Source organism: Peromyscus leucopus, unplaced genomic scaffold, assembly GCF_004664715.2.
Source record: "Peromyscus leucopus breed LL Stock unplaced genomic scaffold, UCI_PerLeu_2.1 scaffold_373, whole genome shotgun sequence".
NCBI lineage: Eukaryota > Metazoa > Chordata > Mammalia > Rodentia > Cricetidae > Peromyscus > Peromyscus leucopus.
The window spans coordinates 32,745-48,532 of record NW_023505259.1 but is presented as its reverse complement, the minus strand read 5'-3'; the positions used below and the strand labels follow the sequence as shown (position 1 = coordinate 48,532).

General features: G+C 34.9%; 1 pseudogene; it reads left to right on the top strand.

The window, feature by feature from the left end:
- The first annotated feature begins 762 nt into the window (after positions 1–762).
- Positions 763–15,788, top strand: part of LOC114697626 — a 46,921-nt pseudogene continuing 31,895 nt past the window's right edge.

Below are 15,788 nucleotides of genomic sequence, written 5' to 3'. Positions count from 1 at the left end.
AATTGATATATATTGGAGTGATTTACAATTGAAATGTGATCTATTGGCAAACTTAACCAAATTGATCTTATGCATTTCAAAAATTTAGAATATAGTATTATTCCATGGTGTATTTTTTGCTTGATTAACTATTTATCAAATTCTTTTTTTTCATTTTTATAATTTCTTTATGTGTATGGTGGTTTTTGCTTGCATTTATGTCTGTGTACCACGGGCATGCCTGGTGCCTTCTAAGGCTAGAAGACATCATCAGGCTGAGCGTATGTGCCTTTAATCCCAGCATTTGGGAGGCAAAGGCAGACAGATCTCTGAGTTCAAGGCCAGCCTATTCTAGGCCACCCAAAGCACAACAGAGCTCCCCCCCCCAATCCCCCAAATCCCCAGCAATCCCCAGCTCCATTGAAACTGGAAGTATAGAAGCTGGGAATTGAACTTAGGTTCTTTTAACAAACAAACAAACAAACAAACATCTAGTGCTCTTAACTGTTGAGCCATCTCCAGTCCCCTGATCATATTCTTAAAAATGTTTATTAGATATTTTGTGGTACTCCTAACATTTGAATAGAGTTCTGTTTTTCAAAGTTAAGTATTTTATAGTTCTTTATAGTTTTTATTTTACATACAGTATGAATTTCTTTAGCCAGAGAGGTGGGATTATGCATGTATGTTAATCTGAACTGTCATTAGTTTTATATTTATTCCTGGAAGTAAATACTGGACCAGTAAAATGTTTTGAAGATTATTATGTGCATAGTATATATGATATTTCTATGTTCTTTGTATCAGTATGATAAAATGACTACTAGTAGCCAATACAGCCTTGTTATTTATATTTTTGATTGATAACATGTAAATTTAGAGTGGACATGTTTGATTAATGGTAGATTATTGGAGTTACCTAGAATTGTAATCTGTTATGTATTAAGTAATTATTTTTAAACTCTTCAATTTATTTTAAAAGCTGTTCATCTCTTTGGCATTACCCTCCTATGAGAAAGACTTCTTATTACAAGGATTAGCAGTTCTAAAATATCAGAATGTGTTTTCTGATCAATAATACATTGATGGAAAAGGTTATTTTTGTTAATTTTCTGCTTTGTATTCTTAAAAATAGAACTATTATGTAATGTATGTTAATGTTTTAAAGGTTGGATGCATCACACTGTGGATCTCCTGGGAGATAAAGCCACCAAGGAAAGTTATGCTATTCAATATCTCCAGAATCCTTGGAAGCAGATCCAAATTCTGGCCAGTCCTGGTATTTCCTTGGAAGGTGAGATTTAATCAGATAATTATATTCTGCTATTGATAGTTATAACTAAGAGATTTTAATTACAACCTCAAATGTTAGTGTACATTTATACCTTGAACAGTATATTTTCTCTTTTTAATAGATTATAATAAAGATTTCTGAAAGGTAAATTATAACAAAGCTTTTATATATAGTAGTTTTCTTTTAGCATAACCCTGTCTTCTTAAGAGGACATTTCTTATTTTAATTTTTTCATTTAACCTGAATTGTTACTGGTTTTTAAAAAAGGTCCTTTCAGATATTACTTTTTTTAGTGAACTACTTTTGTGCCTTTCCTGGTGAGTTCTAGCATTTGGTTTGTAGTAGAACTCAGGTTACAATCTCACTTGAAATCTTACATTCTTTGAGAAAGTGAGTACGTTCTTGTTGGATTTGCTGGAAAGAGACATTGACTGTCGAATTTTGTTCGGGGTTATTTGAGATGTACTCTTTATATATGTATTTGATAGATCCTAATCCATTTTGCCTTTCATAATAGCGTGGAAAGATTAGTGTACTAGGCATGGAAAGACTCAAATTTAAGTAAGGGCTCAGTTAATTTTTGTAAAATGTTAGATGATACATATTAATTTTTTTTAAATTGTAGATGATACATAAACCCCTTTTGAGGTTTCCGTTTTCTCGCCCCCCCCCCCCCCCCCCCTTTTTTTTTGGTCTTTTGAGACAGGGTTTCTCTGTAGCTTTGCGCCTTTCCTGGAACTCGCTTTGGAGACAAGGCTGGCCTCGAACTCACAGAGATCTGCCTGCCTCTGCCTCCTGAGTGCTGGGTTTAAAGGCGTGCACCACCACCGCCCAGCTTCTCCTCCCCTTCTTGTTCATTTTTTACTTTGAGATTTTCCTGTAAGGTGTTTTGATCATATTCACCCCTCCCCAACTCTCTTAGATCAGGTGACTTCCCCCCACTCTCCCCTTTACTCAGTCATCCACTGACTCTGACCTTTTTACACTCTTCACAGACACTCTACCTACAATGATCCCTGATTCTTGAGAGGAGGTGTAGTATAAATATCCCATTTAGGACTAGACATGTTCAGTCTCTTATTCTCTGTGTTTTGACCACTTACCACTTGTAGGTTTCTGTTAATCCCCATCTACTGTAAATTGAAGTTTCTCTAATGAAGTTGAGGAAGCAGTAATCTCTCTATAACATAAGTCAATTAAGAAGTCAGGTTTAAGCTCTGAGAGAATGGCGCAGAGTTAAGAGCACTGATTGCTCTTCCAGAGGTCCTGAGTTCAATTCCAGCAACCACAGGTGGCTCACAACCATCTGTAATGAGATCTGGCGCCTCTTCTGCTGGGCAGGATACATGCAACAGAACATTGTATACATAATATATAAATAAATCTTTAAAAAAAAGTCAGTTTAATATACTATGTACATTTTAGCAGAGCAATAATAATAGGTTCTTCCCTAGGACCCATGCTTGAATGGACTTAAGACCACTCTACATGAGCATAGTCATACCCAGCTCCATTACTGCGGTTGAGTATGTGACTAGACAGCCATGTAGATGGGCCTTAAGTCCATTCAGAAAGTAGTTGGTTATTCTTAGTATGTTTGTACCACTGTTGCACCTCATTGGTCCATGTTTGCTAGCCAGTCATTTTTCTAGCTTGCAGGTTCATAGCTGGTGAGGTTGATAATTACTTTTCTTCCTGTAGCATGTATAGCACCTTCCAGCTTCGAGGTCAGTGCCAATTGGTACTCCCATGTTCTATGGTTTAAGTATGTGGTGTCTTTATGAGGGATTTGTATTAAACTATTGTTCTCGGGGGACAAGAGAGACATGTTATGGAGTGCTATGGCACCTTATGAGTGGAGATTAGGATTCTGCTGAAAAAATAAAAAAAGAATCTTCCAAGTACATGACAACCAACCCTTACAACAAATAATTAGTTGGCTGCAAATAAATGATCTCTTATACACCTTCCTGTGTCAAAGCTTCAGTTTTGTGATTTCACTTGAATTTTATAAATAAATTTGTTTATAATGAACCATACCTAAACTTGCTGTTTTAAAATGCAGTAATTTTCAGTTCAGTGAACAGTATTCCATTTTTTTCCCCTTCAGTTCAACTGGTTGTATATTTCTGGACCATTGAAAGTATTATTTTGCAAATATACACTAAACTTCCTAACAAGGATAGTTATCACAATCTAAACTTGCTTTATGATTCAAGATGATCATTTCAGAGATTAATTATTTTTCATCTGTCATAATATTCTGATCTGTTTAAACTTTTTTGATGCTTTCTTATAGTCATTACCATCTAATGTTTGCTTTTAATATGAGAAATGTTATGAATAAATATTATTTTAAAGTTGTGTTTCTGTCCTTGTCCCTATGCTTTTGTTCCAATTTGACATTATTACTGACCTTGTCACAATTTGTAGTACTGTGTGAAAACTTGCTTTTCTGTCTAGTCAGTAGAATTTTTGATACTGTCCAATCTATATGATAGTAATTCCTTAGGCCTATTTTTACCCTCTCTACTAGATTCCTCTGTTCTTACAGTTTTTCTTCATATAGATAAATTTCCAAGGTAGGTTTCTATAGAGCTATTTTAAATTTTAACAATTTCACATAGGTTTTCCATCCTAATAGCCTCACCTTTATTATCCTATTCTCCAAATCAGCTTCATTTCCTTTTGTGAGAAAAATCATATTCCACTCTTTCCTTTACCTCTCTTTGGATGAGGGTCCTAGTCTAGTGTATCCTAGGCAAGCACTCTAATTTTGCTACTGAGCTACACTTTAGCGTCTCCCTTAAACTGTTTAATCAGAATTTACAACTAAGTTGTGCCACACCTCACTGGATATGTAATCAGTCAATTATGAAGTCTTAGCTACTCTTCTGCTTTTTTTTTTCTCTTTCTTGCTCTTTCTGCTTCCATTCCTTTCATTTCAGCTTTGACATGTTCTGCACCAGTAATTAATTATTCTCTTTTCTGTACGTAACTTTCCTTTTAGTCTATACTATACATTGTTGCAGATCAATATTCTTATAAGGTGCTTTTATCACAACCACTCCCATTGTTAGAAAACAGATTTTGGTTTTTTCGGGGGAGGAGTCTGAAAATATGTGTACGTGCATGTGCACAGTGTGTGTGTGTGTGTGTGTGTGTTGTGTGTGTGTGTGTGTTGTGTGTGTGTGTACATGCTTTAAAAAAAATACATTAGGTTGTCCATACTGTTCAAATCTTTTGAAATATCTCCTCTCATCTCTGTGTCTGATCCAATGATTAATACACTTTTTAAAGAATAATTAGGGGATAAAAAATAGTCTTTAAGCAAGTAAAGATTTTCAGATTTACATTTTTTTTTTTTTGTTGATTACTCTTAAGCAGTGTTCTCCCAACATAAGCAAATAATAAGACAAATACTAGTTTACTGGAAAGCTATCTTTTTCTGTTTTACTTGCTTGCAGTTAGGAATTTATGCTCTAAATAATATCTATAAATATCCACGTTCTTTACTTTCACCTCACCACCAAATTCTACATGGATTGTAGTCTCTTCTTAAACTGTCTATGTTAGCCATTTGATATGCATTGTGATATTATAGTGCCTTCATTCCTCATCTAAATGCAAACTTCTTCGGAGTGATGAAGCATTCTAGCACTCAGGAGGCAGAGGTAGTGTACCTCTGTAGTTATAGTTCACCAAGGCTACAAAGCAAGACCCAGGGTGGGGGCAAAATAAAAATAAAAGAACAAAAGAAAAGGAAAAATAGTTAAATTGTAAGCTCCTTGGAAACAGAATCTAGGGTTTGTTTTGTTTTTTTTCTCCTTTAGCACCAAAAATAATTTCTTTTTTTTTTTTTTTGTAATTTCTGTGATGTCTGTACATCCATTAGGTACATTCCTCACTAAGAAAATGCAGGCATTGAAACCTGAATCTTATTGCTGTCTTTGCTAGTCATAAAATACTGTATACTATATTTATACTGTTTATGATACTTAGAGACTACACCATTACATTAGCATTTTTATAAATTAAAGAACATTTGCCTTTATTATTTAAGAAAAGGAGAAATTCATTAGCTCTGACTGTATGAAAAACTAGAGTCAAAATAAAAAAAGCAGATGGAGGGCTGTGCTCAACTCTCAGTATTATATGTAATATTAAAGTGATATGGCCTATAACTCATTTTAATAGCCTGTATCATTGCAGTAACTTTAGCACGCTTAAGAAAGACTATAAGCCGGGCGGTGTGGCGCACGCCTTTAATCCCAGCACTCGGGAGGCAGAGCCAGGTGGATCTCTGTGAGTTCGAGGCCAGCCTGGCTACCAAGTGAGCTCCAGGAAAGCGCAAAGCTACACAGAGAAACCCTGTCTCGAAAAAACCAAAAAAAAAAAAAAAAAAAAAAAAAGAAAAGACTATAATACAGTTTTGAATTTCTAGTTATCATGTATATTGCAATTTCCTTGTACATATATACCCATTACCTAATATATTAGCATAATACATTTAAATTTTTGCTTTGATACATAACCCTTTTTAAACAAATAAATGTAATTGCCTTGATATTGATGAATTTTCTTACCCTCCCTCTTCCCTCTCCCTCTCAGTGCTATTCAAGTATTGGGAAAGTTCAGGATGCCTTTATATCTTACAGGCAGTCTATTGATAAATCAGAAGCAAGTGCAGATACATGGTGTTCAATATGGGTAAGACTTTGTCTAAAATTAACATTGGTATGTAAAGATAGCTGCATCACATAATGTGCTTTGTAATAAAAATCATTGCTATGACACTAGCTATTATTCTTAGTTGACTTATTTTTTTCCTAATTTCCCTTTTTAGTGTGCTCTACCAACAGCAAAATCAGCCTATGATGCTTTACAGGCCTATATTTGTGCTGTACAATTGGACCATGCCATTCTGCAGCCTGGATGGATCTAGGCATCTCTATGAATCCTGTAACCAGCCTCAGGATGCTATTAAATGCTATTTAAATGCAACTAGAAGCAAACATTGTAGTAATACCTCTGCACTTGCAGCACGGATTAAATATTACAGGTAAAATTTTAAATATTCAATTTTTAAAGCCACATATTTATCCAGAACACTCAGGCAGAATAGGGTGGCTGGAAATTTTGTCTAGTTGTCTTTGATGTGTATAATCTGTTCCATATTTTGTAAACATACCATAGCTTTGTAAATATTGTTTTACTTTTCATTTGAAATGAGATAAGCCAATATTTTTTAAATGCTCTCTTGCACTTCATGCATATTAATTTACATAAATTTTTTCAGTTTACTGTCTACATTTTAAGTTGTCATAGCATTTTAAGAAAAGAACACAAACAATGTCTTTCACTCTTGCTTCAAGTTTCATGAGAAGACAGCTAATCAAACCCTAGAAACAGCCTAACTATGTTTTGATTTTCACAAAGGTTTACATTCTGGTTACCCTCTTTATACGTAGTATCTTTTTAAATCCCCAAATTTAGAATCTATTCTTTTAAAAACAATTAGCACTTAGGAAGATTTAGTGGACTTACTCTTACTCAAGTAGGCTTGTGTTAAATTTGCTTTTTACATAATTTTTCCTAGGCTCAGTTGTGTAACCTTCCACAAGTTAGTCTACAGAATAAACTAAATTACTTCCTAGTATTGAGGAGCGTGGAGCCTACCAATCCCCGCAGAGCTTACCTCCAGGCAGGGTGCCATGAACACAGCACAGCAGCGTGAGAAGTTGGGTTAGTTCTGCAGGTGCCCAGCTTTAAGGGTTCTTTTCAATCTGTAGTAGTCAAGCTTATTTTAAGTAAGCATAGAAGGCTTTTATTAGTGAATAATAGCCTTTTCTTTTTAAGTACTAAGGATCTAGATCAAAATAAAATTCCCTCTGACATGGACAAAATCTGGGGGGCCCAACTTAGAACCTTTGTGCATTTCATGATTTTGCAAGATTTCTTAAAATAATGCTGCAGTGGTTTATTTAATTTTTAAAAGATTTTCAAAGGAAGGTACACGTTCCTCATTGATGATGATTCATTGAGTTTGACTTTAATTTATTGCAATCAGAGATGTCCACATAACTTTGAAAAGTATACAGCGTGTAAGTTTTATAATTTGAAGGAATGAAGTAAGAATATATAGCACCCTATTTTTGTCTTCCTTCTGTGATTCTTAGGCATGTAAACCTCATCATCAAATACTGAACCTGTATTAGGCCTCAGTCAAACACCAATTTCACAGCAGTCCTTGCCCACACATTCCTCCAAGCCAAGTAGATGACCTGTCCAGTCCTGCAAGAGGAAAAGAACATCTAGTCCAACAAAGGTATATGTCCTAGAGAAATAGAAAATCCAGTTTTTCAAAAAAGGAGCTCCAACTGCCATCTAATTGTGCAGTTGAACATTTCCTGTCCTTTACTTTAAATCTGTGGACATCAGAAGATTAAAGTTTGAGTTTTCCCATCCCAAACTCTTAGAATCATATTAAATAAAGTAGGGATAAATTTGCATTCATCAAATCATTTTATCCATTTCCCTGCCGCTAAGGTATCAGCACACTTTTCATCATCACTTTTTTTACCAACATTGAAATATATTTAATAATGAACCTAGTGAATAGTGTGGTATATAAGGCTAGTCGTTGGGCCATAGTTTAGGGGTGGGCTTTTTTTGGGGGGGTGGCTTATTACAGAATCAACAAATTGTTTTTTAGTGAATGTAATGATATCATTTTATGCATAAATATTTTAATTCATAGTCATTTGGCCTTAATTAGTAATTAATTTATGTTAACCTATTGCCTTATAACCAAATATTCTTTAATATTTCTTTTTATCAATTTTCCTCAGAATACTTCTGATAATTGGGGTGGTGCCATGCTGTGCCACATCCTCCAGTACAGCAACAAACTCATTCATGGTGTTTGACACCACAGAAATTACAGGTATGTAAAATATGTTTTAAAGAAAATTATGTAACAGAAATAATGAACTTTTAGTAATTCTTAAAGTTGAATGACAGGAAACTCAGTACATAACAAAAATGATTACATATTTACCAGAATAATGAAGATAATTAAATCTTGTTCCTAGTTTGTTTCTAGTTTGTTTCTCTTTTTGAAACAGGCAATGCATTCATATACATAAAGTATGAATATAGATTATGTAGAATAAAGTCTTTCAGCTTCTATTCTAACTCACCGACATCCTCTTCACACATGTACCTCCTCCCGGAATGTTCTCTGGCATTACTTGTTCCTTACCTGTTTTTGCAGAGATGTGTTGTGTATGTACAAGTTATTGAACTTAAATGTAGTCTCTTGTGCAAAAATAGTAAATGAAAAATTTCTGAAATGATAACTTTTAAATAATAACATTCTTTTCACATAATGAAATCTCACTCTGTACCACCAGTAGCATCAATCATCTCATTGTCCAAGCTGTTATGTGATAATTGGTCCCTTAATCACTTACTAGCCAAATCATTTATGAAAATAACTGTTTTTAGTATCATGATTCTTATATTAATAATGACCACAAATCACAAGAATAATGATACTAACACCTGTAGAATGCCAAAGAGAAGCCACACAGTGCTTTCTGTAAGTGAACAGGTAAAAAGTTCTTTATTTAATAAAAGAAAAATACACAAAATAATCATATGCTGAGGTTGCTAAGGTCAATGGTAAGCATTAGATTCTTGTCTGAAGTTGTGAGTGAAGAGATATAACTAGTTTTACTGTCACACCTAACCGCACTATCACCACAGTGTAGTGGTATTAGGACTGAAAAAGCATTAAATTGTAAGTTTAGATTTTCTATGATTTTTAGGAACCCACTGGGGGATCTTAAATGATGCTGCCTCCATTATTGTCCTTTGTAGACCTTTTTAGGTCAATTTATAAACAGCCTACTTGTTATATGAACAAGTAGGTATATTTCTTTATATAGATACCATACTATTACTTAAGTTGATCACTAGTTTTAGACATTCAGAGTGTCTTCAAACTTTTCCTGTACCAATAATGTTTTTTTGGAGTATTTTTTCATCTTTTAAGCTTGAAGTGTTTTCTACATGAACACTGAAAATTATTAATAAAATTTCATGCCCATCTCTCTCAAAGATCACATCATAATAAACCATGTTCAGATGAATGCTTAGTTCTTACTTTGATTTCTTAAACTTTTTAAAAGACTTTAAGATTATTGATCAAAAATCAGTGTCTGACCTGATAGTGGTTCTGAGTTTTTCTAATTATTTCAGATAAAGTTTCACAGTTTTGTTAGCTTGTTTATTAGATATGTCTTTAATTATATTTTCCCCTTTTTTTCCCCTAGCACTTGGAACAGCTCCGTGCAAATAGAAATAATTTAAACCCAGCACAGAAACTAATGCTGGAACAGCTGGAAAGTCAGTTTGTCTTAATGCAGCAACACCAAGTGTGTATAGCATTTTCCCTCTAAAATTTGATAGAATTTTGCGTACCTTTATTGACTATAGCATTACTTTAGAAGTCACCCATACTCATGTCTACTTATATCTGGTAGAATTTTGTCATCTGTGTTTCTCAAAATACTAGCAAATGGCGTTTTTAAGAAAAGAACAGCTGTTGATTTAATTTTAAGCACTTTTTGTTATTTAATTCCATGGTATTTAATTTATGTTCTTTAGTACTTAGTAAGATATACTAAACCTAATTAAGGTTTTTATATATCTTCTTTAGTTTTTTTTATTCAATTTTTCATTATTTTATAATATATCTTCTTTAGAGGATCTGTCATACTATGGATTTTCTCTGTCTTTTTTTTATTATTTTTATTTGGTACTCAAGGTTGAACTCAGGGCCTTGCTATATGTTATATGAGCTACCACTACTGCTAAACTGTAACACCATCCTGTATCCTGCCCTGCCCCCTCTCCCCCCAAACACACACAGGCAGGGTCTCACTAAGTTGCCTGAGTTGACCTTGAAGTTTAGATCCTTTTGCCTCAGCCTCCTAAATAGCTGGGATTACAGGCTTGCACCACTAGTCCCATCTTAAAATAAAAATATGATGTTCCTTGAAAAACTATGATTCCAGAGTTTTCCATAGGTTTCAGCTGCCTTTTTTGGTCATTACTAACATGATGTATCCTTAACATGAAACATATTTTTATTTTTTCTATGCAGCTTGCATATAAGTAGTTTTTTGTTTTTGAAGTTGATGGTTTTTAACCTAGAGAAATAAAATGTTAGGATCAAATCAGAACCCATGATTATTCATCTTTACATTCTGAGTCTCTCCCCCCTATGGACTATATAGATTTTATTTATTTGCTTTTCATTTATTCCCTGCAGATGAGACAAACAGGAATTGCACAGGTACGGCCTACTGGAATTCCTAATGGGCCAACAGTTGACTCATCACTGCCTACAAACTCAGTCTCTGGCCAGCAGTCACAGCTTGCTCTGACCAGAATGCCTAGCGTCTCTCAGCCTGGAGTCCGCCCTGCCTGTCCTGGGCAGGCTTTGGCCAATGGACCATTTTCTGCAGGCCATGTTCCCTGTAGCACATCAAGAACGCTGGGAAGTACAGACACTATTTTGATAGGCAATAATCACGTAACAGGAAGTGGAAGTAATGGAAACGTGCCTTACCTGCAGCGAAACGCACCCGCTCTACCTCATAACCGCACAAACCTGACCAGCAGCACAGAGGAGCCGTGGAAAAAACCAACTATCTAACTCCACTCAGGTAATGAAAAGGCTAACTACTTTGGTTGACTTCTCATATAATAGTTTACCTTTTTTATTTGGCTTGTGCATGTTAAGTATTTGAGGAATGATTTTCATATGAATTATATAGTCATACAATGTCATTACTATGTTTCAATTCAGTATATGTGTATATATTTTCTTTCCTTGATATTATTTTCACAAATGGAGATAATCTGGGAGATTTACTGTGAAGAAGAAAATAAATAAAGCATAGTCCCTCCAATCCACTTCTAATTTATAGTGGCTTCATAAGCAAAATGCCTATTTTTGTAATAGTTGATAGTGATCAACATCTGGGTATAGATAGAATGAGTATGAGAAGAGAATAAAATGACAAAATAGAGTATGAGAAAGAGTCTAATTTTAGGCTATCTTGATAAGCTAGAAGAGTAATTGAGACCGGGTAAGATTACAAAGGAATGGGAACATATTGGAGAAAAATTCAAGATTGAACCATGAAGTCCTTTTGTAATTTGCGAGGCAGGAAATTGAAGAACTTTCAAGACTAGAATAAAGGATTGAGCTGTGAGGTATTGGATATTGAGGAGAATGTGAGCTTTATCTATATATTTCAAGAAGGCTTATTCAAAGTATATATCAAATAATGCTGTTAGACCCATGTCTTAGTCAGTGAAGATGCGTTGTGACCATGACAATTTTTATAAAAGAAAGCATTTATTTGGGGTTTGCTTACAGTTTCAGAGATTTAATCCATTATCCTCAGGGTGGGGAGCATGGCAGCATGTAGGCACACATGGTAGTTGAGAAGAGTTCTACCTCCAGATCCAAAGGCAGCAAAATGAGAGAGCCACTGTGCTTGGCTTGTGCTCTTGAAACTCAGAGCCCACCCCCAGTGGCATACTTCCTACAACAAGGGCACATCTACTCCAACAAAGGCCTCACCTCCTAATCCTTTTAATCCTTTAGTTTGTGCCCTACCTTGGTAACTAAGCATTCAAATTTATAAGCATATGGAGGCCATTCTTATTCTAACCACCACAATCCAGTAAGGTGATCTAGAGGTTGATCATTTGAGGTGACATTGCCGGGGTTGGGAAATTAGTAAATGTAAGCAAAATCCGTACCACAACCTGTGGTGTACCTTTCCCTCCACTTCCTCCTCCTTTCTAGTAGCCTGTAGCTGGGTGGCATTTGTTGTTGCAGTTTTAAAGGGTAGAATAAAAATAAACAAATGTTGTGTTATACCAGATGACCTACAGAGTCCAAATATTTACTGTTTGACTCTATACAGAAATGATTTGGAAACTTTTGAATAGGAGCAGTTTCAGTGGATTGTTGTCGGTTGAAACCTAATTGTGTAGATAGCTTCAAGATGAAAGGGTAGATAAAACTGGAGGTGGCAAGTATGAATAGTTCCCACAGGACATTTACAGTCATGTAGGTTACACACATAAGTGAGGTATAGCTAAAGGAGAAATAGAATTCAGAGTTTGGTTCTGTTCATATTTTAAATTAAAATGAGAAATAACAATGAAAGCTAATGGAAAACATTCAGTAGAGAGATTGACAAAATTGTTAGATGAGAGGATATGATTTGGGAATTCGGTATTTTTTTTGTGATATATATTTTTTATTTTACAATATCATTCAGTTCTACATATCAGCCATGGGTTCCCCTATTCTCCCCGCTCCCACGCCCTCCCCTTACCCCAGCCCACCCTCCATTCCCACCTCCTCCAGGACAAGTCCTCCCCCGAGGACTGTGATCAACTTGGTAGACTCAGTCCAGGGAGGTCCAGTCCCTTCCTCCCAGACTAAGCCAAGTGTCCCTGCATAAGTTCCAGGTTTCAGACAGCCAACTCATGCAATGAGCACAGGACTTGGTCCCACTGTCTAGATGCCTCCCAAACTGATCAAGCCAATCAACTGTCTCACCTATTCAGAGGGCCTGATCCAGCTGGGGGCCCCTCAGTCTTTGGTTCATAGTTCATGTGTTTCCATTCATTTGGCTATTTTTTTTTCAATAATTGAGTAAAACTGAAATTTATTATATGCCACAGTCGTCCTAAGGACCTCCATGCTATATATATATAGCCTCTATGGTTCTATGGGTTGTGGTCTGATTGTTCTTTATTTTATATCTAGAATCCACCAATGAGTGAGTACATACCATAACTGTCTTTCTGGGTTTGGGTTACCTCACTCAGGATGATTTTTTCTAGTTCCATCCATTTGCCTGCAAATTTCATGCTTTCATTGTTTTTCTCTGCTGAGTAGTACTCCATTGTGTATATGTACCACATTTTTTTCATCCATTCTTCCGTTGATGGGCATCTAGGTTGTTTCCAGGTTCTGGCTATTACAAATAGTGCTGCTATGAACATAGCTGAGCATGTATCTTTATGGTATAAATCAGTGGGAATTCGGTATTTTTAAACATTAAAAGATTATTAAAAGGATAGCATGAGACTTTTGTTAAAATGCCTATTAAGGTTCTAAAGTATATTGGCAATTACATAAAATGGGAGTCTTTGTTATGATTATGAAGTATAAAGTATAGTTCTCTTATTTTCTTCCCCCTACATCCCAGGTTTGCTTAATTGCTGAAAATTTCAAAAATACTCAATCTTATTTTAGAAATCTGGTAACATTAAAACAAAACAAAATTCTGAGTATTGTAACTCATGCCTCTAATCCTAACCTGGAATTCAGGAAGCAGATACAGGAGGAACTCAAGTTCGAGGTATCCTTGACTATGACATAGCCATACTCTCTCGGGAAACAAATACTTTACCCGACCCCAATGATTTTGCAGGTCACAAGGCTTTTCTGTAGGTCACTGAGTGGCAGGCACTGGCCATGAGTAAGGCTTACAGCATAGTTGTAATGAAGTGAGAAAACTGTCTAATAATGAACTAATTCCAGTCAAAAGTTTCCCTCATGATGTTGCTTTCAAATACTGCAGCTGGAGAGCCCTAGCCTCTGATGTTAGTGTCCTAGATTCTAATTAGTCAGGCTTTAAAAAATTCATTATAGAAACATTTTCTGAATTTGTAGCTTAAAATGCCTTAATGTACAGAGAGAAAGCTAAAATATTTTTTGTCACGTTTGCAAATTATAATTAGTGTATTTGTTAAGCAATTAGCCTCTGATAAATATTTAATATAATTTTGGCTCACCTACAGACTTTCTTGGATACTTTAGTTATTGAAATTTTTTGTAACTTTTTTTTTTTTCGTTTTTTTGAGACGGTTTCTCTGTGTAGCTTTGCGCCTCTCCTGGGACTCACTTGGTAGTCCAGGCTGGCCTCGAACTCACAGAGATCCACCTGCCTCTGCCTCCCGAGTGCTGGGATTAAAGGCGTGCGCCACCACCGCCCGGCCGTAACATTTTTTTAAATGAGAATTTTCCATATAACTTAAAGGTTTCAACCTTTTTGTTTGTTTTGCTTTTTTTTTGTTAGATAAGATGTCATGTAACCCAGCTCATCAGGCTGGCCACCAGCTATCTAGGATGACTGAACACTTGATCATCCTATGTATGTGGGCCACCACACCCAGCTCTATGATTTATCTTTTAACTGATATTACTGAACTTGTTAGATTACTTGGTAATCTAATTATACTCTTACATGTATTCAACTATATCAACTTGTAAATATTTCTAGGTTTTTGCTTTGTGTTTTTGTAGATAAAATTCTTAATACAAACATATTTTCATTTTTTAAACTGATTTCAGGGTTATGGTTGCTTATTTTTTTTACTAGGGATTAAATTTACCACTTAATGTATTAATAATCAGGTAATTTTTTTTATTCCTTGATGGCTTATTATTGCCAGGTTAAATCTCACCTTTCAAAAAAGCTTTCAACTCTGCTGTTAAAAGTCATTCTCAACTTACAATATTGTCTTAATTTCTTTGTTCAGTTATTAGGAATATAAGGTGGAATATGGTAATACATAGTTATAATTTTATGAGGGTCACACAATTTACTGTTTTTTTATCTGAAATTATAACAATTTGGAAACTATGAAATCATTGGTTCCCAATTCCAGTGTTAATCAGTGTGGCTGAAAAATTAGCATTCTCATTTAATTATTTCATCAATAAAATAAAATGAAAATTGTGATACCAGGAGGCAATTTGCAGGTAAAAATTATGCATCTTAGTTTATCTTATTTTTATTCCACTAAACATATTAAGTGACCTTTCTCTGTACTTAACACTTTTATTAACTATAGTATACTATCCTAGCAGATATTTTCCTAAGTGTTTATACCAAGTTGATGAAAATTGCAGCTTATCTCTAAGTCATTGCATAGATTTAGGATGTTTTTTTAAAAAAAAAATCCATGGGATTGGCTGGGTGGGGAAACTTTTTAATAGTCTTTTAGCTATTTCAGTAGCTTTTGCTCTAGAGGATAGGTGCTTTAATAATAATTGAATTAAAGAGGAATATAATTACGGTAACTTTAAATATATAGTAAATTTAAAGGCAAAATAAATTTACTTTTTGTTTTGTTTTGTTTTTTGAGACAGGTCTCTTTGTGTAGCAGCTCTGGCTGTCCTGGAACTCGCTTTGTAGACCAGGCTGGCTTCAAACTCACTGAGATCCGTCTGCCTCTCCTACTGGAGTGCTGGGATTAAAGCGTGCACCACCACAGCTAGCCTAAATTTACTTTCTGTATTAATCTTTTAATAGATCACAGACCCATTAGTTGTTTTATCATATTTATAGTTTAATTATTAATGATATATGTCTATTCATGTTCGATTTTAGAAATGAAAATACAC